General features: G+C 49.8%; 1 protein-coding gene and 1 pseudogene across 3 annotated transcripts in view; both read right to left on the bottom strand.

Moving 5' to 3' along the window:
* Window positions 1-25,603, bottom strand: part of PKNOX2 (PBX/knotted 1 homeobox 2) — a 231,400-nt gene that overhangs the window by 169,825 nt on the left and 35,972 nt on the right. For both annotated transcript variants that reach the window (XM_081114134.1, XM_081114135.1), the window contains exon 2: window positions 2,475-2,544. The gene's annotated coding sequence lies outside the window, so the exon portion shown is untranslated. The remainder of the gene's footprint in view (window positions 1-2,474; window positions 2,545-25,603) is intronic.
* LOC308535018 (small ribosomal subunit protein eS4-like) lies at window positions 1,675-25,443 on the bottom strand (annotated as a pseudogene). Its single transcript has 2 exons — window positions 24,842-25,443; window positions 1,675-1,894 (listed from the first exon to the last, which is right to left on the bottom strand). The product of its transcript is annotated as a small ribosomal subunit protein eS4-like (transcript).

Raw genomic sequence — 25,603 nt, 5'->3', positions numbered from 1 at the left:
GTTCAAGAAAAAAATATTAATTTTTATTAAAATGTTCTATTATTTTATGTTAACAATTACTCATTTATTTCAGCCCTTTGTAGTCATCATGTCTCTATCAAAATAAACCTATGTTTCTATGAAAATGAAAGCTTTTGTTTTTTTGCAGCCCTCATAAACTTAAACCTTGTTTATTTGGCCCGTGTTAGCCTTTGAGTTTGACATGCTTGCTTTAGATCAGTGGTTCTCAACCTCCCTCATGCCGCGACCCTTTAATACAGTTCCTCATGTTGTGGTGACCCCCAATTTCATTGTGACAAATTGAACATAATTAAAGCATAGTGATTAATCACAGAAACAATATGTAATTATATATGTGTTTCCCGATGGTCTTAGGCGACCTCTGTGAAAGGGTCGTTCGACCCCAAAGGGGTCGCGACCCACAGGTTGAGAACCGCTACTTTAGATGATTCTAGCACCCAGATTTTTATCTGCCCCAGCTGAACACCAGACCTGATGGAATAGAAACCAGTTGTCCCGCCCTAACTGGTTTGGCTCAATGGATAGAGCGTCGGCCTGCCGACTCAAGGGTCCCAGGTTCGATTCCGGTCAAGGGCATGTACCTTGGTTGCAGGCACATACCCAGTAGGGAGTGTGCAGGAGGCAGCTGATCGATGTTTCCCTCTCATCAATGTTTCTAACTCTCTATCCCTCTCCCTTCCTCTCTGTAAAAAATCAATAAAATATATATTTAAAAAAAAGAAAAAGAAAGAACCCAGTTGTCCCTACTGGTTCCTATTTGAACTCATGCCTTACAGATTATATGAGCATAATAAACATTGTTAAGTTGTTAAGTTTGGGGGTGGTTTCTTACACAGTCGTACGGACTGGAATACCACTGAGATTAAATTAGAATGTTTGTTGTTTCCTGCTCAAATACAGCCTTCACTGGTCGTCTCTCTGAGACACCACAGTTTCCGGCTTTTCCCTCCTCAGCTGGTCCCAGGCCCTCTGAACCTGCCTCTCCTCATCCTCATCCCCCCACACCTGAAAGGTCATTTTAATCTTCCCATGTCTGAGTCCTGGGACCTGAAGAAACCAGTTTTTCCTTGTTCCTCCATGCAGTCCAGGGGTATATCCTTGCCAGGGAGGTGTCCCTCTGTGCGAGTGGCCCAGGAGCCTGGTGCCCGCAGGGACAGGCAGAGAACATGAAAACCTATTTCCCCCCCCCATACTTGGCTCTCATTAAGGTTCATGCTCAGCTTGCTCCTCGCGTACTTGACTTGACTTATGAGGTCCCTCTAACCTCCGGTGCGAGGAGACATCGATTCTCACAGAGGTCATTATCTTTCTGCTCTGGCTCCCTCACCCCAGCCCTGTCTCCTAGGTAGGCTTTCCTGGAACAGGATGAGGGAGGCGCCCTTCCCCACCCCCTGGACCTGGGGGTCCAACCACTCCAGACCCTGGGCTGGAGAGGAGGTGCCCTGGGAGCCGTGGCCGTCAATCACAGAGGCGACCAGCACTGAATCGCAGACCATTAGGCGAAGGGCCGGCGCCCTGCTCACTCACCGGGCAGTCATCGGCAGGATGTTAGATGATCGCAGGGCGGCCATTCTTATGATTTATTCAAATACTCATTACAGTCAATCTATTTTTACACAGAGGTGAAGATGTGTGCTGATAACGGTTAATCATTTATAATTCCATGGACTGGTTGGAAGCCAATGTACTATCAAAGTCGCAGCAGCAGCTCGGCCCCTGCAGCCCCAGAGCAGGGCGGAGAAGCTGGGAGCCAGGGCAGCCCAGGCCCAGCTCACACCTTCGGCGCAGCAGGAGGCTGCAGGACATGAAGAAGTGGGAATCCCAGATGAGCCTCAGATCCCCCAGCCTCGGCCAGAGGGTGCTCGGCAAGTGACTGCAGGGGAATTGCAGAAAAGGATCCGGCTGGAGCTACCAAAGGAGGCTCCACAGAGGAGGCTGGACTGAGGCCGGGTCCTACAGGTGTGTGAATCTTGCCAAGTGGGAGAACCAATATGAACCAATAGGCACAAGTCTACGGTAGAAGGTTACTGTGTAATGGAAGGGAAGTGACAGCGGTATTTCCTTATCCTTCTTCACCCCTCCCTAGAAATAACCAGATGTAACAACACGGGCCATGACCTCAGCCCAGGCCCTCCTATCACTGACCCCCAGGCTTAGTCCATAGACAATAGGGGCCGGGGCCTGGGTCAGTATTGCAAATCCAAGAGGTGCCCTCTCTGACACACATAACACAGCATGTCCATGCCCTGCACCATCAATAGTCCAAGTAAATAGAATGTCGTGTTCTTTGTCACATTCAGACTTAAGCTAACGAGAGGTCCGCCGCAGTTTATGTTCTGTTATTGTTGATTTCTCGTGCACAATGCATGGCTGTTAAAGATCAGGTTCAAGGCTGGTCTTTAACCCATAACCTTATTGAATCACCACAGAAAACGCTGATCAAATTTACTTACAGTTCACAGTCCCTCTTCTGATGAGTGGCATGGAGGACAGAAAGCCTCAGAGTCCTGCTCCAGACTTCACCTGTCAATGAAAGAAAACATTTTTATAGACCGTGTACGATTCTGCTGGGAGTGAGAGCCAAGAAGAGGATGACAGTACAATCAGAAGTAGGTCTTCCCAAGAGCAAAGCCAGGCTGGCAGCCCTGTGCCCACAGTGCTGAGTGGCTAAGTCTCCTGAGCCAGGCACTCCTGGTACAAAAACTATGATTGTAGACAGCTAACCAGGACAAAGAGACAGGATCGCTCTCTCTTACCTGCTTGTGGCCTCAGTTTCTTTGAGTTCCACACCCTTCCCTAGAGAAATTCCAGAGGAAGAGGCTCATGGCTGTGGAGAGCCCTAGGCTGGCCGAGGCAATTATTATTTACTGACACCTCCTGTCTGATGGGAGACCCCAGGCAGGGGACAGAGCTGAGCAGCCCCCTGGAAATCTGTAGTCTACGCGGGGAAAGCTGCAAAAAGCAAGCAAACAAACAACAGAACTAATCCTGTTGCTGATGGCAAGAATAGGGAAGGGTGGTGTAGGAGCGGACTTTCAAGCAAAGGTGCGGAGTCCAGTTGGGCCGCAAGGAAAAGAACACGCGTGGAAAATAATAAGGCAAGTCTGGGAAGATCAAAAACATGACTGCTTTTTATTCTCTTTCTGAGGTAAAGCAACATGAACAAGAACAGGAAGAGCCCAGCACACATCACCAGGTGTCTGCTCTGTGATTTACACTCGCAAGGTGCAGCAGGAATAAGATCCATGGGTCCTGTTATAAAAGTGCCGCGGCATCATTGGAGGAATAAGATTAACCACATGAAACAGCATCAGATAAGACAAGACTATATATATGGCCGTGCCGAGCTGTGTGGTGGAGACTATAATTCTCTCTCCACAGAGAAATGAAGTCGGAAAGAGATGAAGCGCTCAGGGAAGTTTCCAGGGGTCTTGGAGGACTGGAAAGGAGAGATTTGGCTGATGGAAGGGAGAGAAGGGGCAGCCCAGGAAAGGGGAGCAATCCCAGCAAGGATGAGAGGAAGAAGCATGCAGAGCCCTGGGGCAACGCAGAGGCCAGCCTGCCCGAGAGAGTCCAGAGCAGGGACTGACACTGAATGAGCCGGCTGGACCGCAGCATCCAGAGCTTAGAATGTCAGAGAGGCCAGGCTGGGCTGTGAGCTCATGGAGCCATTGAAGTTTCTGATTTTTAATTAAAGTATAGTTGACACACAATACTGCATTAGCTTTAGGTGTACAGCACAGTGATTCGACATCTACATACCTATACAGTGATCACCACAAGTCTAGTTACTGTCACCACACAGAGTTACCACGGAAGGCTTTTCAACAAGGAAATGGCATGAAGAGAAGTTCTGCCCCATCTCCACAACCTTTAGTATTTTCCTTCTATTTAAGACAGAGAGGCTCCTTGGAAGAGGTGGGATTTCAGGCACCGGGAGGAGTGGGGGGGTGTGATGTGCCCATGGGAGGAAGGTGTCGCCCAAGATGAGGCACTTCCTCTGGGGTTGTCTACCACCATCTGCATGACATCAGAGACAAGACCAGATCTGAGGATGAGGGCTACATCTTATACGTCTGTATAGCCCTGGAACCCAGCAGAATCCCCAGCATGCATCAGGTTCTCAGAAATGTTTAATGATGGACTCTTTTCATTCCAACCAGAATCCACAACCAGAAGCTCCGAACCAGCCCCTGATCGGCAATGAGCTCAACTTGTATTCTCCTAAAGTATGGTCACATGGCTATTGAGCATACTAGACTCAGTACAGGAAGTCTCCAAACTGAACTGCAGGAAGCAGCCCTTCATCCTGTGGAGACACCAGCATCCTGGAAGAAGATATTGCAGACTCACCATGTGCATATGCTGCAAAGCTGGGAGGGGTGGTTGCTATGCGAGAGACATGGATTCAAGGGTGATATAACGCTTTTAACACGCTGAAAGGATGGGCCAGAACTAAAAAATCAATCTTTCCTCTATCAGTTTTTACTTTTTGCACAATAACATCATGACAGCCATAAATATAATAATTTTGAAGATAACGTACAAGTGCCTACAATCCCATCACTCTAAAACCATTAAATTATATTATGTCCGCATGAAAATCCATTTTTATTTTTTACAGAATTGTAGAAAAATTTTGACAAGAATATATACACCCAATCCTACTCTCACATTCAAAAATCAATTGCAAAAACACAGCATAGGTGACCTGTTTTTTTTAATAAGTGGGCTGAATCAAATGCAAGCTCAGGATGAGCCCAGGGTGTGGTGTTGTTGCCAAACCCATTAATCATGATCTTAGGTGTATTAATAGACATACCACGTCCAACGAGGGGCACATGGTCCCTTACTTTGTGTTTATTGGTGCCATTCTGGCATATTTTAATAACTTGGACAGCGATGAGTAGAAGAGAGATGGGCGAAGGCATCTAGTAGTTAAAGTACCAGTAAAACGTTCAGTAGTTAATAGTGCAGGCTCTGAAATCAGACTGCACAGCTCTGACTCTTACTACAGTGTGACAATGGGCAATTACCCAACTTCGCTGTGCCTCAGTTTTTCATCTGTAAAATGGGGCTGACAGGGGCTCTACCTATGAGATTAGTTGTGAGGATTGAAGATTTCATGTACTGTAAAGTGCTCAGCAGTTCCTAGCACTCACTGAACGTCAGCTATCGCTGTTGCTATTTTCATCATTAGGAGCGGTGAAGTAGAAGATATGGAAGAAGCTAGAGTTGTCCCTTCATTTGTCCCTCTCTAATAACACCCTTTGGTCCTAGAAATGCTGGCAAAGCAGCAACCTTTCTCCCATATGGTGGTCCTCCAAATATCTGAAGAAACTATGCCAGAGAAACTGCGCTCCTTTGGACTGTAGGGTTAGGACTAGCTCATGGATGTTAGAGGAAGCCAGTCTTCCGTTCAACATAAGAAAGAAGTTTCTAGCAGTGAGAACCATCCAAACCCAAGCTGGGCTTCGATATAGCGAGCTCTCCACACCGGACGGAGGATCCTGCACTGGGTGAGAAGCTGCTCCAGAGCACAGCCTCCTGAACGCAGTCTCACCCATCGGCACAATGTCACAAACAGCAGGAGACTGACAGAACTGACAAACTTACATATGGACAAAATATTAAGTGTCTCTTTCACCATCATTTCACCAAGTAATTCAACCCCCCAAAGGTGAGGAAAGCAAAAAGAGCCATCCTTTGAGTTGAATAGAGTATCATGGAAAACATTTTCAACCTGTGCCTGCCTCTCACACACACATGCACATGTGTATGATGCACACAGACGTACACATGTGCACAGGCAACCTCTCCACATTGTCCTTGTTTTGCCCTCGTGACCATGAACGAGCAGAAAGTCTTCCTGGGCTGGCACTGACCCGGGACCCACGCTGGGGAATCATCTGTGTGCATGAGGTTTTAGGACTTTCCAAAGCCAGCGTTCTGTGGTCCTGGCAGGCAAGTGACTATGTCAACGCCTTCAGACAAGCACCCACGCAATAATGCAACCAGAATTGAAATGAAAGCTTGTTTTACTCACCATGAAAATAAAATGAAACCATAAATGAGATGACCATTCACATAAATAGGAGGAAATTCTTTAAATGGAAAATGAGGAGGGAGTTGTTGAATGCTCGTGTTTGTTTGGCAAGGAGGTGGGGACAGGGACAGAAGAAAACCTCCCATAGGAGGCAGCACGTACTCAAGGACAGCTGAGCAAGCACCTTGAAGCTCACGTGGGTAAGCCGGGAGGATGGAGAGAGACGAGCCATGGTTTGAGGCGGAGAGCAGTAGACCAGGGCATCACAGATGTGGGCTTGTGCCCTGACTGTCATTAACTTAATACCTGGTTCCAAATACTGGGCTCTGAGACAGTAACCCAGCCAGCATTGCATGGGCTTCCTCAGAAGAACCGATGCTGATTCACACCCGTTCTCAGTCCCCTGGGCTACAGACAGCGCTGGGCACCCAGTTGCAGAGGTACTGGGAAAGCTGCCTAAGTCACATTCTCCAGGCCCAGCCCAGACCCAAGACTCTGTTCTTGGGGCTGCACCTGCACAGAAGACCCTATAAGGACTGTTGGCACTGGCAGGCTAATCCTAATAATTTTCCTGGGAGAAGGAGTTAGAGACACTCATAACCTGTTTACAGAAGCCGGCGAGGAGGGGAGGACTTCCATACAGAGCAGTGTGGGCTCCCAGGCGGCAGGGCCCCTGCAGAGGCCACCCCTCCACAGCCAGAGGATCCACTCACAGGGCAGCCTGCCCGGCCCTGTGGCCATCCTCTGAGGTGTGAACACATCAAGAGTAAGACTTGCTTATTCTCACCAGGAGTGTCACTGCTCTCCTTCCATCCCAGGTGACTGACCTGCCTCAAGCATCCTTTCTTCTCCTGGGCCCCTAACTGGTCCAGCCTTCAGCCTCTTCCCATACTTAGCCACCCACCACCTCCCAACAACCCGAGATCTCTCTGAAACACACATTTGATCTCATCCACTCGTCCTTAATGCCCTTTGATGACTCCTCATTGCCGGGCAGAGGTGGTCAGCTGGCAGCCCGCAGGTGACCTGTCCGGTGTTTTTGTAAATTCTGCCACCATCTAAAAAGGGGGAAATCTCCTTTAAAAGTCCAGATTTCTAAGTTTTCTTAAAGACCTGGATGACCTGAAGACACCAATCCTGCATGTCCATGTGGCAATCATTGATGCTGAGTACCACCTGCCCCTTAAATCAGGCCCAGGCCCTCCTGCGTGACCTACAGAGAGAAGCAAAGCGTCACCCGGAGTTCTCCTGTCACAGGGCCAGACACCTGGAGGCTGACGCAAGCTGCCTGCTGAGGAGTTTCAGGTTCAAGGTGACAGCACGGGTGGGTCAGGCAGGGTAGCTCACTCTGTTCCCAGATGAAAGCTGAAGGAGGGGATCTGGAGAAAGGCCATTGCCACCAGGCAGGCCCACCTGTGTCCTTCCCTCTCCCCTCGGCAACTTCTCCACTCCTGGCAGAGAGAGCAGGCCAGGGCCTCAGGGGTGATCTCCAGGAATGCCCAGGGCTACAGGGCAGGCTACAAAGAGGCCACACCCCCTTTCTTCCTGAGGCCCCACCCCTAAGTCCAGCCTCTTCCCACCCCCAACTCAGTGGTTTTGGACCCCCTCCCGGTATTTCCATCCCACTATTCCTATCAAAGCCCTAACAGCACATATTTTGTTAATTGTACAAACCTAATGGGGGAATGCATTGGCAAAAAAGGGTAATGGCCATCAGACCAGCAATAAAACAAAATTAATGGCCCATAGGAAGAAATCATGTCCACTTAATCCCAGCTCTGAAACTCTAATAGAATAATGGAATACCAACGGAGGGTTTTTCTCTCTATGTAGATTGCTTACACCATGTTAATCACTTGCAAAGCAGGCCACATACCACTCGGGCTCACATGACCCTCCAGGGAAAGTAGCAGACCAGAAACATTTAGTGCAAGGCTCATTACTGACATGCACCACCGCTGCAACACCTCCCGCGCCCGCCCTCCCCCAAGTGACTCTGCGACAGCCAGTGTGAGGTGTCACAGAGCCATGGGTGGTGGGCTGGAAAGCAAGACACATAATACCTAATAATAGCAAACATTTGTTGAGTGCTTACTATGGCCAGACACTGGGCTAGCTGAACACCTTCTATGTACTGCAGTAACGTATCCCATTTTCATCCTCTATAGCTGCACAGTCCAGTAAGGTACACACTAGCCACATGTGGCTTTATATGTAAATTCAAATCCTTATTAAAATTAAATAGAACTTAAAATTCAGCCTTTACTCTCACCAGTCACATTTCAAGTGCTGGACAGCCCCATGTGGCTGGTGGCTGTCGCTCTGGGGGCTCAGATAGAGACCACTTCCTCCATTGGGGAAAGCTGTATTAGACAGCATGGCTCTGGCGCATTGGGCCATTTTATTGTGCTCACTTAACAGACCCGGGGATCAAGGTGCAGAAGGTGAGGCAAGCAGCCCAAGGCCACAAAGCTGGTACACGGCTGAGCTGAGTCTAACCTGGGTCTGACTCAGTCTGGCTCCAGAATCCCACCTTTCACACGATTTCCTTGCAGAACCAACAGTTGAGGCAGCAGGGAGACCTTTTTAGGGAAGATGGCTGAGGGTCTCATGTTCCCTATAGTGCCCATCCCCCAAAGCAGACAAATCCCAGGGCTCCACCTTCGAGCCAGCTCTGGAGGTATCTCAACCCAGGAAGATCAGCTGATCTAGCTAATCCAGCCTCCTTCCACTTGTGAATGAAGAAACCAATAACCCGAATGGTTGAGTGGTCTGCCCAAGGACCTCCAGAGTTAGGGCTATGTCCCAGTACCCTGACAGCCGGTCGTCACTGGCCGAGGGAGAGGTCAGAGCAATGCCCAGGGTCCATGTGTGGCCACAGGGTGAGAGAAGAAAGAGGTATCCCTCAGCCTTTCTGGAGGGTTCTGGGCGGGGATGAGCCCAAAGGCACTGGGCTATGGAGCCCTAGCTGGTTTGGCTCAGTGGATAGAGCATCGGCCTAAAGACCAAAGGGTCCCAGGTTCAATTCCGGTCAAGGGCATATATCTCGGTTGCAAGCTCCTCCCCAGCTCAGGCCCTGTTAGGGCTTGTGCAGGAAGCAACCAATCGATGTGTTTCTCTCACATCAATGTTTCTCTATGTCTTTCCCTCTCTCTTCCACTCTCCCTAAAAAAATCAATAGAAAAATATCCTCCAGTGAGGATTAACAACAACAACAACAAAAATCAATGGAAAAATATCCTCAGATGAGAATTAACAACAACCAAAAAGCATGACTGGGTTGCTACTATGTTTTGAGAAAGATAGTATAATAGTATCTATGACAATTAAAAATACATACACTTTGAGCAGCCCTAGTTTGAGAATGTATCCTATGGAGGAAAGCAGCATGCGTAAGGACAAACGGGCAGCATCTTCAGCGGGAAGGTGTGCAAAACCGCCTGGATGTTCCACCAAGTGGGGAATGGCCATGTAACTTGGGGTATGACTATGCTGAAAAAGAACAAATTGGATCTGTATCTTTTGCCACATGCGCTGGCCATAATGCTCAAAGTAAGAAAAGCAAGGAGCAGAGTGACATGTGCAGTGGCATTCCATTTGGTGAAAAGAGAGAAGACTCAAGAATGAGTTCACCATTTGCCTGTGTTTGTGTGAGCACAGAGGCAGTGGAAGTTCACAGTGAGCCGACTGAATGGGAACAGGGACGAAGGCTCTCCATCTTTAGCGTATCTTTGCCTTGTTTCTGGTTGCAGTGAGCACTGCCACGTTTGTGGTTTTTGAAAAGAAACTGAATAAAGAACATAAAAATAATTGCTAAGAGAAAGAAAAAGAGGTTGGACTTAAAAGGCAGCCAGACCTGACTTCAAATCCACCTTGCGTCCTAGCTGTGTGGCCTTGGGCAAGCTCCTGAATCTCTCTGCATCTTGGTTTCCTCCCCTGAAAATTGGCGGTAATAATATCACAGCATGATGTTGTGGGGGAACTGCCGAGAAAATGAATTTAAAGCTCCTCAGTGACATGGGCCTTTTTATCAATGTTGAGGGAATAACCTGCCAAGGACACAAAGGTACTTCCTGGGTCAACTCTGGGCATCCTCACACGTTGTTATGCACCCCACCAGGCCCCTATATTTTGCCTTACATTATAGTTTAAGTGTGTCTATCTTCCTACCAGACTGTAAGCTTCTTACAGGCAGACACAGTGCCTTGCTTAATCATTCATTCATTCATTCATTCAATCATTCATCCATTTACTCCATGTAGCATTAAAATAGCTTAATAATGTCTTGGGCATATGCACCAGGCACTGTGCCTGCCATCAGAGATATAGTAACGAAGAAAACACCACAGTCCCTGCTTTTATGGAGCTCACATTCTAACGGAGAAAGCAATCTATAAACATAAATATCTGATTTACATATCACATTTTAAATTATGTGTGATGTTGAGAGGTGGTCAGCACTAAGGAGAACACAGCACGATGAGGGAGCAGAAGTGACTAGAAAGGGAGGGCACAGCACGATGAGGGAGCAGAAGTGACTAGAAAGGGAGGGCACAGCACGATGAGGGAGCAGAAGTGACTAGAAAGGGAGGGCACAGCAGAGAGAAGACAGCTGAGTCCCCAAAGCTCCTTTCTCTCTGAGCAAGCGCACTTTGTGAGACCCAGTGAGATCAGTAGTTGCTCAAAAGATGTCAGTTTAAGCATAAAGGTAGACTTGAGCAAGCGCAGAGAATAATGACACCTTAAAACCATCCCTCCACTTCTGCATATATTCTCAAAAGAATTAAAAGGAAGATTCGAAGAGATCATTTGTAAACCCATGTTCACAACAAGAGCCAACCCAAGTGTCCATCTAAGATGAATGCATAGGGAAGAATGTCATGTGTACGTACGATGGAATAGCATTCAGCCTTAAAAAGGAAGGAAGTTCTGACACAGGCCACAACATGGATGAGGCTAGAGGACATTCTCCTAAATGAAATAATCTAGTCACCATAGGCCAAATACTCTATGATTCCACAATGTGGCAGATTTATAGAGACAGAAAGTAGAATGGTGGTTGCCAGGTACTGGAGGAGGGGAGATGGGGAGTTATGATTTAATAGATACAGAGTTTCAGTTTTCCAAGAACTCTATAAGGTGGATGGTGGTGATGGAAGCACAATAATATGAATGTACTTAATGCCACTGAATTGCACATTTAAAAATAGTTAAGATGGTAAATTTTATGTGTATTTTACCACCATATACACATGAGGGAGGGGGGAGGGAGGGATGGGCAAAAGCAGGTTTATAGTTGTGAATGTACAAAAATACAGAGTTTATTGTTATGTTATTATTTATTAATATTGTATTATTTATTCATATTACAACTGTAAACCTATTTTGCCCGTGTGTGTGTGTGTGTGTGTGTGTGTGTGTGTGTGTGTATTCTTTTACTAACTTCTCCCAGTTTATATATATTTAAAGAAAAAAGAACCTGGGTATTAAAGAGCAGAAAAATGAGCAGCCGAAAGCCCAGGAGAGGATATGGGCCCAGGCGGATAGAGAGCAGGGACCCCCATTCTCTGAAGCCACAGCGGGAGAATGCAGAGGGCTGGGCTCCTGGGCCAGTCCGCCCACAGGGGAGGCAGCTTTCCTGTGGGAACATCTGGCCCAAGGTGACTGACTGCAAAGGGTGATGCTGGCAAATGAGACATGATTTAGGGCAGAAAAGGAAAAATAAGTTTTTTAAATGGTGGGAGGAGAGAGGTGTCTGGTAGAGCTGGGCCCTCTCTAGTCTGAAACCAAAGACAGTCAGGAATGGAGACATAGCAATGAGCAATAAGCGGGGACCGACGGCGAGAGGGAGGCTCCTGTGCTGAGCACAGTGAGCGGGGCTGGGCAAGGGCTTTAGATCAGACCTAGGAGCAGTCCTGGTCTTTACTGTCCTTGACCTTACGCGTGGCCCCCCTTAACTCTCTGGGCCTCCGTTTCTCCATCTATTAAGCTGAGTGGCTGAAGTAAAGCAAGAGGAATCTTAAGGGTTTAGGGGTCCACAAACCCCTTGAGATTTTATCCAGAACAGCATCGGTGTGTATACTTTTCTGTAGATTTACAAACTTTACCACGATTGCAAGGCTGTCCAAATCCTCTGAGAAGTTAAGAATCAGCGCAGAAGATACTCACTAAGCTCGCATTCAGCTTGAAAGTTCCAAGATGCCAAGGAATCTTGGACTAGATGCCAATAAATATTTGGGCCTCAAATAAATCAAGATGTTTATCCTGCCTTGTCTGCAACATAGACATACTTTGAAAATGAAGTAAAATAATGATGTACTTTGAAAAGTTAAAAGTATTTCTCTCATGCAAGGAGGTATGACTGGTTTCTCAGAAAGCAGGCGCAGGTCTGCACGGGGCAGAGAAGTGGGCGGAGACCCCACTCCACTGCTCCCCTGAACAGGGCCCAGCGCAGGGTGTGATGGCCACAGGCCACCTTAGTAGAAAAGAGGGCCCCCTCACTGGACCTTCAATGGAGTCTGGGACAGAACGAAGAGTAAATGCAGCCTCCCAGGAGGGCAGAGCAAATATATGCTTTGTGCCAAAGAGTTCTCATTTTTGTATCTGGCTTTATTCGGGAGGAAATTTTCAACTGTTTGACTCAGAAAAGTGACAGAAGGGGGGATATGTCAAGGGGAAATAGCTCAGGCAGGGGACAGTATCTGGCCACCAGAGCAGAGGACCCAGACCAAAACCCTGCATAATGGCCAAGCCGGGCCACCAGTACAGAGGAGACCGCAGTCACGATGGGCAGTGCCCGCCCAGAAGAGCCGGCCCAGAGGCAATGGGGGAGCCAGTGGGTCAGAACCAGGTCGGATGGACCTGTATGGAACCTTAGAGATCATCTATTTTGACCTCCTCTTTTCACATTTGCAGAAACAGGTTGCGAGGGGTGGAGACATGTCCAGGGAAGTCCAGGGTAGGAAGCCAGGCCAGCAGGGCCTTCATGCTTTACCAGAAGTGTTCTGACTGTAGACCCTTTACAGGACTGGAGAATCCAGCTCCCTGCTCTCAAGCTGCCTACAGTCTGACAGGAGAGACAGCTAGTGGATTGAGGGGCTAGGTGTCACCAGCAGGTAGGTAGGGATCACAAAGGAGTCTCCCACTACAGGCAGGAACATCCAGACAGAGGTGAGGCAGTGCAAATATTCACTCTGACATCCAGGCCAAGTCAACAGCCACCCACATGGCTGAGAAGGGTGCCCACCATGGTGGCTGTAGGAAGAAGCCTCCAGGGAGCGAGCCCCCTCCCCAGCAGGACGGCTCCAGACCCATTGAGCGGCCTGGGCCTCCGATTAGCACTTCCATTCATTATTCCTAACTTGCCCCCAGGGGCTGGTCCTGAATATTGTTTCATAAATAACTTCACAGGACTCCCGCTTGTTGGCGGAGGGCAGGCAGGTGTGTGCAGCACGGCTGGGCTGAGCATGGGGACTCCGGCTGGGCCACGGCTGGGATGCTGGCTCTCCGTGGAGGGTGGCTTAGTGGAGAAGGCCCCCTCCTGTCCCACCTGCATCCAGATCACAGTGGGATGCTGAAGGAGCATTTGTTTCCAATTGTTCTCAGCCACTAATTTGGCTCCAGGGTGTAACACCAATCTGAGAACAAACCGAGTAGGAAAACTGCCTCTCTTGAAGGAGGCCCAGTTTCACCATAAACAGGGGAGGGCGGAGGTTTCCTGAGTTCGCAGCAGTGTGCAGCCTCCAGATCAGGGCTGGCCGCTTCCTCCGTCTCCAGCCCGTCACCCGGAGTCACCCGGCTGCACTGCCATCTGCCGTACCTGCTCACTGCTCCTCGAGGTGCCTCCAGCAGAGGACAGATTACCCTGATGGTAGGTAGATAAAACGGGATCCCTTGCTAGCTGTAACTACCCCGAACAGTCTCTCTCCTGAGCAGATGACTGTCCCCACCTGGCACCTGCTGGCAGCAGAGCTGGCGGTGCCACAGGCTGGCACAGGTGGTTCTCCCTGGGCATGGGGACGCTGAAAGCCCTCTCGGGCAGGGCTGGCCTGAGGCCCTTCTGTTGGCTGCAGTGAGGTCTTCCCTCCCGGGAGACACAAAAGCAGCTCTGTCTGGGAGAGAAGAGCCAGCTCCCTCCAGGGCAAAGGGGTGGCAAAGCTGGCAAGGAGGACTGCCTGAGGCTTCCCCAACACTGAGGGCAAATCCTGTAGAGGCCCTCCTGGTGAAACTGCCTTCTGTGACTCGCAGTGACCCAATCAGAGGCTTTCCCTGCTGGTGCTCTTGAAAGAGAATAGATAAAATGCCTTTACCAACCCACCCCCACACTCCCACCTCAAAGGAGACAGGCCATCTTTCTGTGACCTACATGCCTTCCTCACCCCCATGTGATTTCGCTATGCAGTCACCTCATAAATCCAAACTTATATAAACATACTGAAACGATTTTTTAAATCTCCAAGCAGTCAAAATACAAGTCACAAAATCTTTGCCCTCAAGCTTCTGAGCCTTCTCCTAGGGCCACGGTCGGCAAACTGCGGCTCGAGAGCCACATGTGGCTCTTTGGCCCCTTGAGTGTGGCTCTTCCTAAGCCTTAGGAGTACCCTAATTAAGTTAATAACAATGTACCTACCTATAGAGTTTAAGTTTAAAAAATTTGGCTCTCAAAAGAAATTTCAATCGTTGTACTGTTGATATTTGGCTCTGTTGACTAAATGAGTTTGCTGACCACTGTCCTAGGGCAATTCTCAGGCTCCTTCTTACAGCTTCTTTGCTCTGATTTCACACAGCTTTCTACCAGGCTCAGGGTCTGGTATCTTGGGCCTCTGTAATATCCCAATCGATGACTTCACAGCTTGGAGCCCATGGTCTCTGAAATGATCCCAGCTCCCCGCCAACAGGACCCGGTTTTATTTAAGGGCAGGCCCACCCTGCCAGCCTGACCTATTTTTACCAAATCTTTGGAAGGAAGGGTTTTAGTCAACTGTTCCTCTCCAGCCTCCAGCCAAGCATCCAAAAACAAGAGCATTTTCCGCACAGCCCCTTTAGGTCTCTGCCCAGGTGCCCAATCCAAGGAGAGAGCCAGTGGCTCTTTGTGCTCTCCCCAGGCCCTGGGACAGCAGGCCTGGCACTGTCATCATTTTGGGGGCAGGGGGTCTTTAAGAGACTCATAGGGATGGTGGGGGAGGGGTCAGGATTCTGGCACTGTGTCCTGAAGAATTCAGGTTAATAATTTATGTGTGCATTAAAAAATCTTCTGAAACAAATGGCATACAAATTGTGTGACATTTGAAGGAAATTCGCCAATGTTGCTCAGTAAAGCGTAATAAAGAGATGCAGCCCATAATAATAAGTTACTTAAACTCGGGGCACTAAATGATTTATTAATTGTCTTCTAATCCTTTCCAGCTACAATTGAAACCGAGAGTGTGGCCCTGTTTCACACACCAATTCATAAAGCCTCCAACGCCGACAAGCACAGCTGCTGTTAGCCTCAAGTCCAAGTCCATTTTTTTCCTGGCCCCGTCTCTGCCAATGGGCCAGCAGCAGGGCCAGCAGCAGGGCCCAGAGCTCGGCGGACTGCTATTGCCGGAAAAAGGTACATGGGCCACAAACACGTCCCATTCCACCGCGTGTCTCACATGAGTGTCACATAAAACACATTCATTTTGCCTAGAGGGCCTCTCCGCTGGGTTCCCCGCCCCATCTACTCGCCTATAGCCATCAGTGCCCTGGTGCCCCTGGGCAGACATTAGTCCTGAGAAGATATGGGCACAGGGCTCATGGCCCCAGAGTCCTCTCTGGCAGCAGACGGTGAGCCAGAGAGAATTAGAACAAAGATGAGAAATGGAAGACAAGGATCCGCCCTTTCTCTGGGACACGCTGACCCAGTGGCGACTGGGGTTTCTGCTGCTGTGTCCACTTGCTGGGCCTCCTCCCTGACCCCAGAGCTCCAGACATCTGTTACTCTGCTCCTTGGGAGACCCCACACTCAGGCTGCTGCCAGAGCCACCAGCAGACCCAGCTCTGTCTCGGGATTCACACCCAAGGGGCTATGCTCACCGGTCTGATCAGGGGGACTGTCACCAGCAAATTATAAGTCCGTGGACTGATGGGGAAATAGAACAAGGTAGGGTCCCGGGACTGAGTGACCGGGGAAGTGCAGAGACCAGGTTCTCAAGGTGAAGTGATGCTCCAGGCTTCCTTCTTCCCCCAACATGCCTCTCCCGTGTCCCATGTCAGGACCGTGCCCTTCGAGCAGTTATCCACGTCTGCCAACCACCTTCGATTCCGCCTCTGTCCTTTCTCTCCCTCCCACACCCAACCAGGGGTTCACTTCTAGATCATTTCTTAAATCCACCCCTTTCCTACTCCACAATTCAGAGCCCGGGGGAAAGTCAGCAGGTCTTCCCAGAGGTTTCATGGGATTTGCTCAGTGTTTCTGGTTTGGTGTGGTTTTGAAAAAGGTAACACGGTTCAAAATCAAAAGGTGTATAAAGGTACGCACTGAAATGCCTCCCTCTCATTCCTGTCTCCCCCTTGTCCAAGCAAACACAAATGTAGTCTTGTTTTCCATCGTCTATGCACACTTTTCTGAACCTTGGTGGATTTTTTCCCTTTTAAACTCCAAATGTATTTTTGGAGATCTTTCCATAACAGCCCGAAGAGAAGTTCCCCATTCCTCTTTATAAATGCATAGTATTCCACTGTCAGGACATCTGGGTTATTTCCAATTGCTTGCTATTGCAAACAGTGTTGCAAATAATAAACATAGCATATATATATGTAATTTCACTTATGTGCAAGTATATCTTAAAATCAATTCCCTATTATGAAATTGCTGAGTCAAATGGCAAATAATTTATAATTTTGATATTGCCAAATTGCCCCTGTCAATACAGTGTGTCACAAACTTCTTGAATGTTGCTCATTTAATACATGAATGATTAAAGCTATCTCAGGATAGTTCTCATTTCTCGTATTATGTGTAAGACTAAACATCCTTTTACATGTTAAGAGCCGTTTGTATTTTCTGTGAATCTGTTCAGATTCTTTGCCCATTTGTTCTATTGGGTTATATTTTGTTGATGATTCTTAGGAACTCTTTGCATATTAGGGAGAACAGCCCTGTGATGTGAGCTGCAATTTTTTTTCCAGTTTCTCATTTGTCTCTTGACTTTACTGAAAATATTTTGCAGGTGCTTTTTAAAATTTTTATATGAATTGAAACAGGCCATTTGTCACAGCCTCCATTATCTCCCTCCCCCGCCCCCCCCCCACCTGCCCCAGTTTTACAGCTAACTCACTTTACTGTTTTTTTTTGGGGTGGGGGGGTTTAAAATATATTTTATTGATTTTTTACAGAGAGGAAGGGAGAGAGATAGAGAGTTAGAAACATCGATGAGAGAGAAACATCGATCAGCTGCCTCCTGCACATCTCCCACTGGGGATGTGCCCGCAACCCAGGTACATGCCCTTGACCGGAATCGAACCCGGGACCCTTCAGTCCGCAGGCCGACAATCTATCCACTGAGCCAAACCGGTTTCGGCGCTTTACTGTTTCTAATTGCAAACCTGAACATGTTGCAATGCCCACCACTGTGTGACCCAGAGGAAAGCTAGGCTGCAAGCAGAGCCCATCTCTGAGGGATGACAGACAAAGAACCGGGGGCTTGTTGATGTCATTGAGCCACTGAATTTATCCAGCCCCAGAGCAGTCCTGGTTTGAATGTCATAATGTATAAGAAAACATATTCCTTACTGTTTAATGCACTTTGGGTTGGATTTGCTGCTACTTTTAGCTTCTAACTGACACATGCCTTGAATGTTCTTCAAGCCCAACCCTGCCCCATGTGCACCTGCATGTGGTCAGCAGGGGAAGACTCCTATCAACTTGCTCCTTAACGACAGCCCCAGCAGTAGCAGCTCCATTGCTAGCCCATAACTGAGCCCAAGGGCTAGCAGAGGGAAGAGGGCAGGAGGAGCTGCCTCCTCTGATCAGTCAGGCTGCTCTGGACAGAACTTCCCAACCCAGCCCATCAGGGCCTCTCTGGTCAACAGAGAACTCTGGGAGGCCATTCTGTCCATGTCTCTCAGTTTTAAGACGGCAGAGCACGGGGGGAGCCGGGGGGAGCTGGGGGAGACACACACCTACCCAGCGACAATGACAGCAGTACCCTGGCCTCTAGCTGGAGAGGAAGAGGGGATGGAGGCTACAGGAGGAGTGGCACCCTGGGTTCCCAGCCACCTCTCAGCCCCACCAGCGCTGCCTCCGAGCTTCTTTCTCCTTCTTCCTCTCCTCTCACCTCATGCAGTCTATGGTCAGAGCCAGGGGCCCACCGTCACCCAGTTTATCAGGAGCAGAGGGATTCGAACCCACAGCTCTCCTCTCACTGCCTACCCTCGGGCTCCTGCCACCACCAGGCGCAGAACCATAGAGGGTTTCTCTGGAGCAGGGCAGAAGACAATGTGATGGGGTCTGGACCCAATACAAATTCTTACCCTTGCCCTGTACACCAGGGAGGAAAGATGCAACCCTGTACTCATCTAACACAAAAGCATCTCAGCAGCTGGCAAAAGCCTCGTTCTCTACATTCCAAACCCTGTGAGGACCTGGGGTCCGTAAGTCAATCTAGAAAGAGCCAACACAGTTGACCAACTTAATTCAATAGCAAGGACTGACTGGAAAGGCCCTTCTTAACCATTTCCCAGCTTCTTTGGAAAGCAAGATGCAGACACTAAACAGCTGAGCCAGTGTGTGATTGCTCAGGCCGGGGAGAGACCAAGAGTGGTCCCACCTTCATTGGACATTCCAAGCCCTTTCACCTCTACTACCCTCCGGCTTTCATGAATTACCGGGAGTGGAAAATAGAGTTTACATCCTGGCTCAAACTCTGCTTCCCTGGCTGCGAGCCTCGGGCAAGTTCTGTCCATTTAAAAGCAATGCCTGGAGGTGGCAGGTCTGCTAGAGTCTCGGAGCTGTATCACACTCGCTGTCTGCCAAGGCCCTGACTCACGGTCCAGAGCTCCCCCACAGCTCCCAGCTTTTCTTTCCATCCAGCCTTGATTAGAAAACCAATTACTACTGCACTAATCCCACAGCCCGTCCTCCTGGTGGGGAAAACAGTCCCTTACTAGCAAGCTGATACTTGGACCATCTGAGAGCCTCCCAACTGCTCCGGAAGGCACGGCCTTCCCCTTCCAGGACACGCAACAATGCCAACATGAGCAGGCAGCTTCCAACCCAAGTCTGTTTTCATGGAGATTCTAGTTCCTTCGCTGAGGCTCTCCCACCACAGATTTCTCTTGGTTGGAGCTGGTTCAAAAGTCACCAGGTACACAGCCACGCACCCTTGGAGCCCTGGGAAGCTCACAGCTTCATCTCTCCTCCCAGGCCCAGGAGTGCCTGCTCACCCACACTTCCACCCACACACACACACACACACACACACTCCCACTCTCCCACCTCCCCGCTCTCCCGCTCAAAAGACCCTTTGAGCCGCCCTAGCTGGTTTGGCTCAGTGGATAGAGTGTCGGCCTGCGGACTGAGGGGTCCCAGGTTCGATTCTGGTCAGGGGCATGTGCCTTGGTTGCGGGCGCATTCCCAGTGGGGAGTGTGCAGGAGGCAGCTGATCGATGTTTCTCTCTCATCGATGTTTCTGGCTCTCTATCCCTCTCCCCTCCTCTGTAAGGGATCAATAAAATATATATTTTTAAAAAAAGACCCTTTGAGCCACTCTGGAGAGAGAGGGGGGTCTGGAAGTGGACAGAAGCTTAAGTGGGACATCAAGGTGGAGAGAGGAGAGATGGGGAGAGAGGGACAGAGAGAGAGTTGGGGAGGGGTGCTGTGCACACGTGTTTCTGAGTGTTGGCAAAGGGATGAGGACCCCTCGCCACACCTGTACCGCAGGCACAGGCTGTGTCTGCAGTTAACTGGGGCCAGAACACCAGGGTGCAGATCTCCCAGGCTGACCCCAAGGCATGACTCAACTTGCACAGAGGCAGGGCCAGCCCAGGCAAAACTCAGAAGGGGAGTAAATCTGCTCAGATGGACAACGCTTCCAGGATCAGCTGCCCTCCCCGGCACACAATGTAGAGAGTTCACTCGCTCTCAGCCAGGAGGAAGGGGCATGAATCTGTGCTTCATGAGCACCTGCCCGGTGTGCGCATTAGAGAGAGAGGGAGAGGTGCGGAGTAAGGAGACTCAGAGGGGTAAATGCTCAGCTCCAGGGGTAAACTGCTAAAGTTAGAAATAGCTGAAGGGGGTAGGATCTGGAGGTGGCAGTGAGTCGAGGCCAATGATGGAGGCCCAACTGAACTCAAGGCGGCCCCGGAGGTGGGTGCTGACATATCACACGGGCAGGGACGTCAGGGTCAGGCAGAACTGGGTGGGATCCTCGGCCCCATCACTTGTGACCCGAGGAACTCACTTATCTCCTTGGGTCTCACTTCCACCAGCTGCTCAGCTGGGGCCAAACCATCTCAAGGTTGGCGTGAGGGACAGACAATGGCAGGAGCTCAGTCCCTCCTTCCGCTGGGAGGACTGAGGCTGGGTTGGCACAACCAGTATTTCTCCTCAGGCTTCCACATGAATGGGCGGGGTCTTTCCCTCTGTGTGCACCGTCTCACCCATGTCCCACAGTGCATGTAGCCAGACAGTAGAATTTTAAATGTTTACATTTTTTAAGTGTCTTTAACGTTTGTCATGAGGAGATAATAAACACAGTTACAAAGCAGTTATCAAAACTGGAGTCTCCTTTGTTCTTCAAACGGTCTTATTCCCATTTAATGAATGGGAAATGGAGAGCCAGCGATCTGAAGGGACTTTTGCAAAGTCACCCAGAAGGTAAGCAGCAAAGCAGGCATGACTAAGGAAATTCACCTGGGAAGGGCCAGAGGAGGGAGCTGGGTTCATACACAGATGAGGCCCCAGAGGGAATAACTTTCGGAAGATGGGGGCTTCTAATAAACCCTTAGAGCCTGAATTTGAAAGACCGGAAGCTGACTGCTACTCACAGGGACATCTGTGAGGCAAGGAGGCTGGAAAGAGGACGTCACTATTTCTGCAGCAGACCAAGGGAAAACGGACATACTTCATCTGTGACATGAAGACCTGTGGAAAGGGGCCCTGGGCCAGATTGGGGTTCGAGACACTGTACATGCAGTAGAAACAGAATCTACTTAAGTCTACCTTCCAGGTTTACTCAGACCAGGTCAAAGTGAGCTCTGAGGCTAGACCTTAATGAGGCACCTCCCTAGAGTACGTGCCCAAGATCTCCATCACACAGCAATAAACAAGGATGGGGAGGAACAAGGAAAGGCCGCTGGTCCTGCCCTAACTATAGAACAAGCCAAGAGGACCTTCCGCTGGCTGCTGGCTCTATGGATCATGTTTCCTTTGCACACACACCACCCATGTGACTGGGGTACACAAAGATGGCTGGGACATGCCTCTCCCATGCCCTATTCCGTGGGGTTTCCTGAAAACACTGAGCTGGGACAGGTCCTATAAGAACATGCTCTTATCCTCCTGGCCAGGGTTGACCAGCCAGGGCCAAGCCAGGTAAAGTCACACCTGGACTGGAAGGATGACTCCTGGAGCGCTCCTCATCCGGGGATCCCAGGATCTCAAACCCCTAACTGCCAGCTCCAGAAAGAACACGTTCCACCTGCGCCCTCGGCACACACAGACTGGCTCCCCGTTTCTGGGCTGATGTGCTGCTTAACCAGCTGCAAAGGAGTCTTTCAAAGGGAAGATGAGGAATGCCTCCCGGGTCCAGGGAAGCCACTAGTCTATATTGTGAAGCAATTCCAGCGTCTCCTTTTGCTTTCAAATGTACTTAATCAACATGAAAAGGATTGTGAGGGCTGGAGCTCCTACAGGTAGAACTAAGGGAGAAGAATAATGTTCATAAATCATTTACCATGCAATCCAAACAGGGCTGTATTTTTTTTCTTAAAGGAAAAGGCAATGCCAAAGAAGAAGAGCTAGAAGGGAAACTGAACACACTGACTTGTCCCCAAGTGGAGCAAGGCAGCCTTTTTATATTATCCTCATATGCAATCTGACCCTCAACACTAATTTTCCAGCCTGGGTTCCTCCCTCGTCCTGAAAGCTCAGACCAGCAACGCAGTCCGCGCAGTGGAAGGACAGCTGATGGAAACAGCTGCACTCCCACCTACTGTGCAGCCCACACCGGACTCACTGTCTCCTCCGCAGCTGACTCCACCCTGGGGCAGCTGGGCTGAGCTGGGAGCTCCAGGAGGAGGAGACTGCAGGCCACAAGTTCCCAGCTGCATTCTTTCAGGCCGCAGCTCAAATGTCACCCCTCCGAGAGGCCTTCCCTCGCCACCCCAGTTAGAATGATGCCCATGGCCCCTCCACTCTCTACCCTGTAACCTCCTTGTTTTCCCTTCAGAGTGATTATTACTTCTTCACATCATACATGTGTCTCCCCTACTAGGATGTAAGCTTCATGAAGGCAGAAAGTCTATGCACTTTGTTGACAATTGATTCCCAGCATCTAGAGCAGTACCTGGCATGTGGTTGGCATGTATAGTTGGATGGATGGGTGGGTGGATGGATGGATGGATGAATGGATGGACAAATAAATGAAATAAATCAAACAAATAAATGAAAAGGTCCCTTCCCCTCATCCAGGGGCCACTGCAGACGAGACTGCTTGTTTAATCCCAAGTAGGAAGATAGCAAACAAGAGCTGCACGTCTGTCGCTGATTTTTGATTCTGCCATTTTGACTCAGAGTGAATCATTCCTACTCCTCAGCCTCACCTCCTCCATCTGGCAGAATGGGTATCACTATCATGCAAGTCAGGAGAGGGAGGAGACAGGGAGATGTACCATCATCTCCTACAGGTGCCTGGGCCATTCTATGTGCCTGACTGACAAACGTCGTCTCATTCGGCCTTGTGGCCTGTGAGATTGAAACCGAGGCTCAGAAATATGAAGTCACTCACCCAAACTTGCACATGCAGGGAGTGACAAAGGGGGTTTCCACCTGGGCCTCTACATTACACAGTGGTGTCACGCTTTAGAATTCATCCTTTACCTACGAGACGGGGCATCATCCCAGAGGAAAAGCAGGCTGTGCCGGTAGAATCTAAAGATCTAACCTCTGAGAATTTCCAGAAGTGGAAGTGAGGCAGCATGACCACCTCATCCCAGCTTCCCTGAGACTTCCAGGTTTCTCCACTGGAGGTCCTGTGTCCCAGGAAACCCCTCAGTCCCAGGACTGGGCAGTCGGTCACCCTCAGGGGGAGGCAGCCACAGCGAGAGACCTGAACACCCAGTCCCTGAGCTAAAGAGCACGGGTGTCCTGGGAAGGAACCCATCCCCATGTGCCCCACCAGCTGTGTCCGTGACGGTGGCTGTGACCCCCAACGCAGCACCTATGCCTGATTTGCGACACGCAGGTTGGAGGCCACACTGGCGTGGGGGAGAGGCAGGACGCTCTGTGAGGCGCTGTGACCTCCTTTGCCCCAAATGCAGACTTTGGTCTCAGAACAAGAACAGCGTGGACTCCATCCCTCAAGGACTGCAGCCACCAGGACTGGATGACCTCCCGAAAGTGAGGAGGGCAGATTCCTGGAGTTCCAGTCGGTGAGGTTGGACCGATGGAAGTGTGGAATTCCGAATTGCCAAGAAGTGCCAAGAAGTACCATCCGGCCCATGGGATGGACCCTCCTGGATTCCCGGATCAAAGGCATTGCCTCAGAAGGAGAGGTCACCTCTGTGGGGGCCTCTGTTCTCCGGCCAGGCTCTGGCAGAACCTCTATCGCACACCTTCATTCTCCTGTGTCCAGAGGGAAGACCCGTCCAGGGCCCACCCCCAGTCCCCACCACCACTGCCACCTCATTTCACCTCCAGTGACGGCCACACTCCCCTGGAGCAACTTGGTTCTTATGGGGGCTGATCGGGTCTCCTGGGGCCAGAGCTGGATCAAGAGAACTGCCCAGAACACCGACAGAGACCAAGTAGAGGTGAGGGTGGGTGAAGAAGGCACAGGGCTGGGGTGTGAAGTACAAAGGACACGCTCCCCACCTTCAAGATTTCTATGCTCGGGGCCTCAGGAGAGGGTTCTTTACCCCTTTGTTCACTCGCAATAAAGGTGGCTCTAACCTCACCTTGTAGCCAAACTCTGGGGCCACAGCCTGCTTGTCCTCTCCAGCCCAGCCCCGGTCATTCCTGCGCTGTGGGTGTGTGGCTTTGTAAACGTCTTTGACTTTTCCATCTGGGTGTTTTCAGTGTCGGCTGGCTGTGTCCCCTCTACAGGCTCTATCACTAGCCTCCATCTCCTGCCCTCCCACCTCAAAAGCAGAGCCCCCTACTCCCCCCACCACCACCTGATGCCGCCTGGGCTCTGACCTCCATCCCTACAGTTGTGTGTATTTGTGTATCTTCAGCCTCCCCTAGGCTCAGGCTACCCACCATGACCTGCAAACACACAATGTCTCCCCAGGCCCCTAGCTTGACAGTGCAGGGAGAGCACTGGCCCAGAAGCGGGCATCCATCAGCACATGGACTGGCCCTGCATCCTTCAGAGACTCACTGGTTAACAGCCTCCATCTGACTTCCTTAAATAGCGTGAAGATTATGGACTTGAAGTATTTTATAAATTATAATATGAATGTAAAGAATTGTTTCATCTTGAAATTATTTTCTTAACCCTCTGAAATGATATCCTTCCTATCTTTCTCTTTAGTGATTTGTGCTCATGGCTGCCTGTCCTCACTTCCCTTTCTCTCCCATCCCCTAACCTGGCTGCTGACCCCACAACTCCCATGATGCTGCGCTTGAGCTGGCTGAGTGCTCCAGGGTGTCTCTCTCTGTTGGTGATGATGCCAGTTCTTCCCAGGTTAGCACCTCCAGTCACCGTACACAGGTGCCACACTTGATAACATCAGTCATTGTGCCAGTCTCCAAGTCAACCTGAATGGTGTCGTTTACCTTGAGGGGATCCAGGTAGCTGATGGTGCGAACATCATAGGTCACCCGATCAAGGATTCCTCTTGTGCCCACAAAGACCCTCCTCACTTTGCACAACCTGTACTTGGCCTCCTCAGGCACAATCCGATGAACAGCAAAGCGGCCCTTGGTGTCATAGATCAGATGGAAATTCTCCCTGGTCTTATCAATGCTGATTACATCCATAAAGCCAGCGGGGTGGGTTACCTCGGTTTGAACCTTGTCATCAATCTTAATAAACTGCTGGGTGCTGATCTTTCCTTCATCTCCTGTTAGGGCATAATTAAGTCTGTTCCATAGAAAATGATGAGAGGGAGACATTCTCTCAGCTTGTGGGGACCGGTAGATGGCCGAGAAGCAAACACACCATCAGTTTATCCAGCATCCAATGCTCTGGAGCCACTACACACCTCACATGCTTCCTGGGACCATGAGCCAGAGCTGTGCTAGGTGTGGAGCGAGCTTATCATCACTGTTTCTGTTACAGCACCAGTTCCCTTCTGGTCATCCATCCACGCTGGAGAAATCTTGGAATTCTGTTCATTTCTCCCAAC

This window comes from Myotis nattereri, assembly GCF_964212035.1.
Source record: "Myotis nattereri genome assembly, chromosome: 19".
Classification (NCBI taxonomy): domain Eukaryota; kingdom Metazoa; phylum Chordata; class Mammalia; order Chiroptera; family Vespertilionidae; genus Myotis; species Myotis nattereri.
Note: the sequence above shows the minus strand (reverse complement) of the source record. Positions and strands in the feature narration are given on the sequence as shown.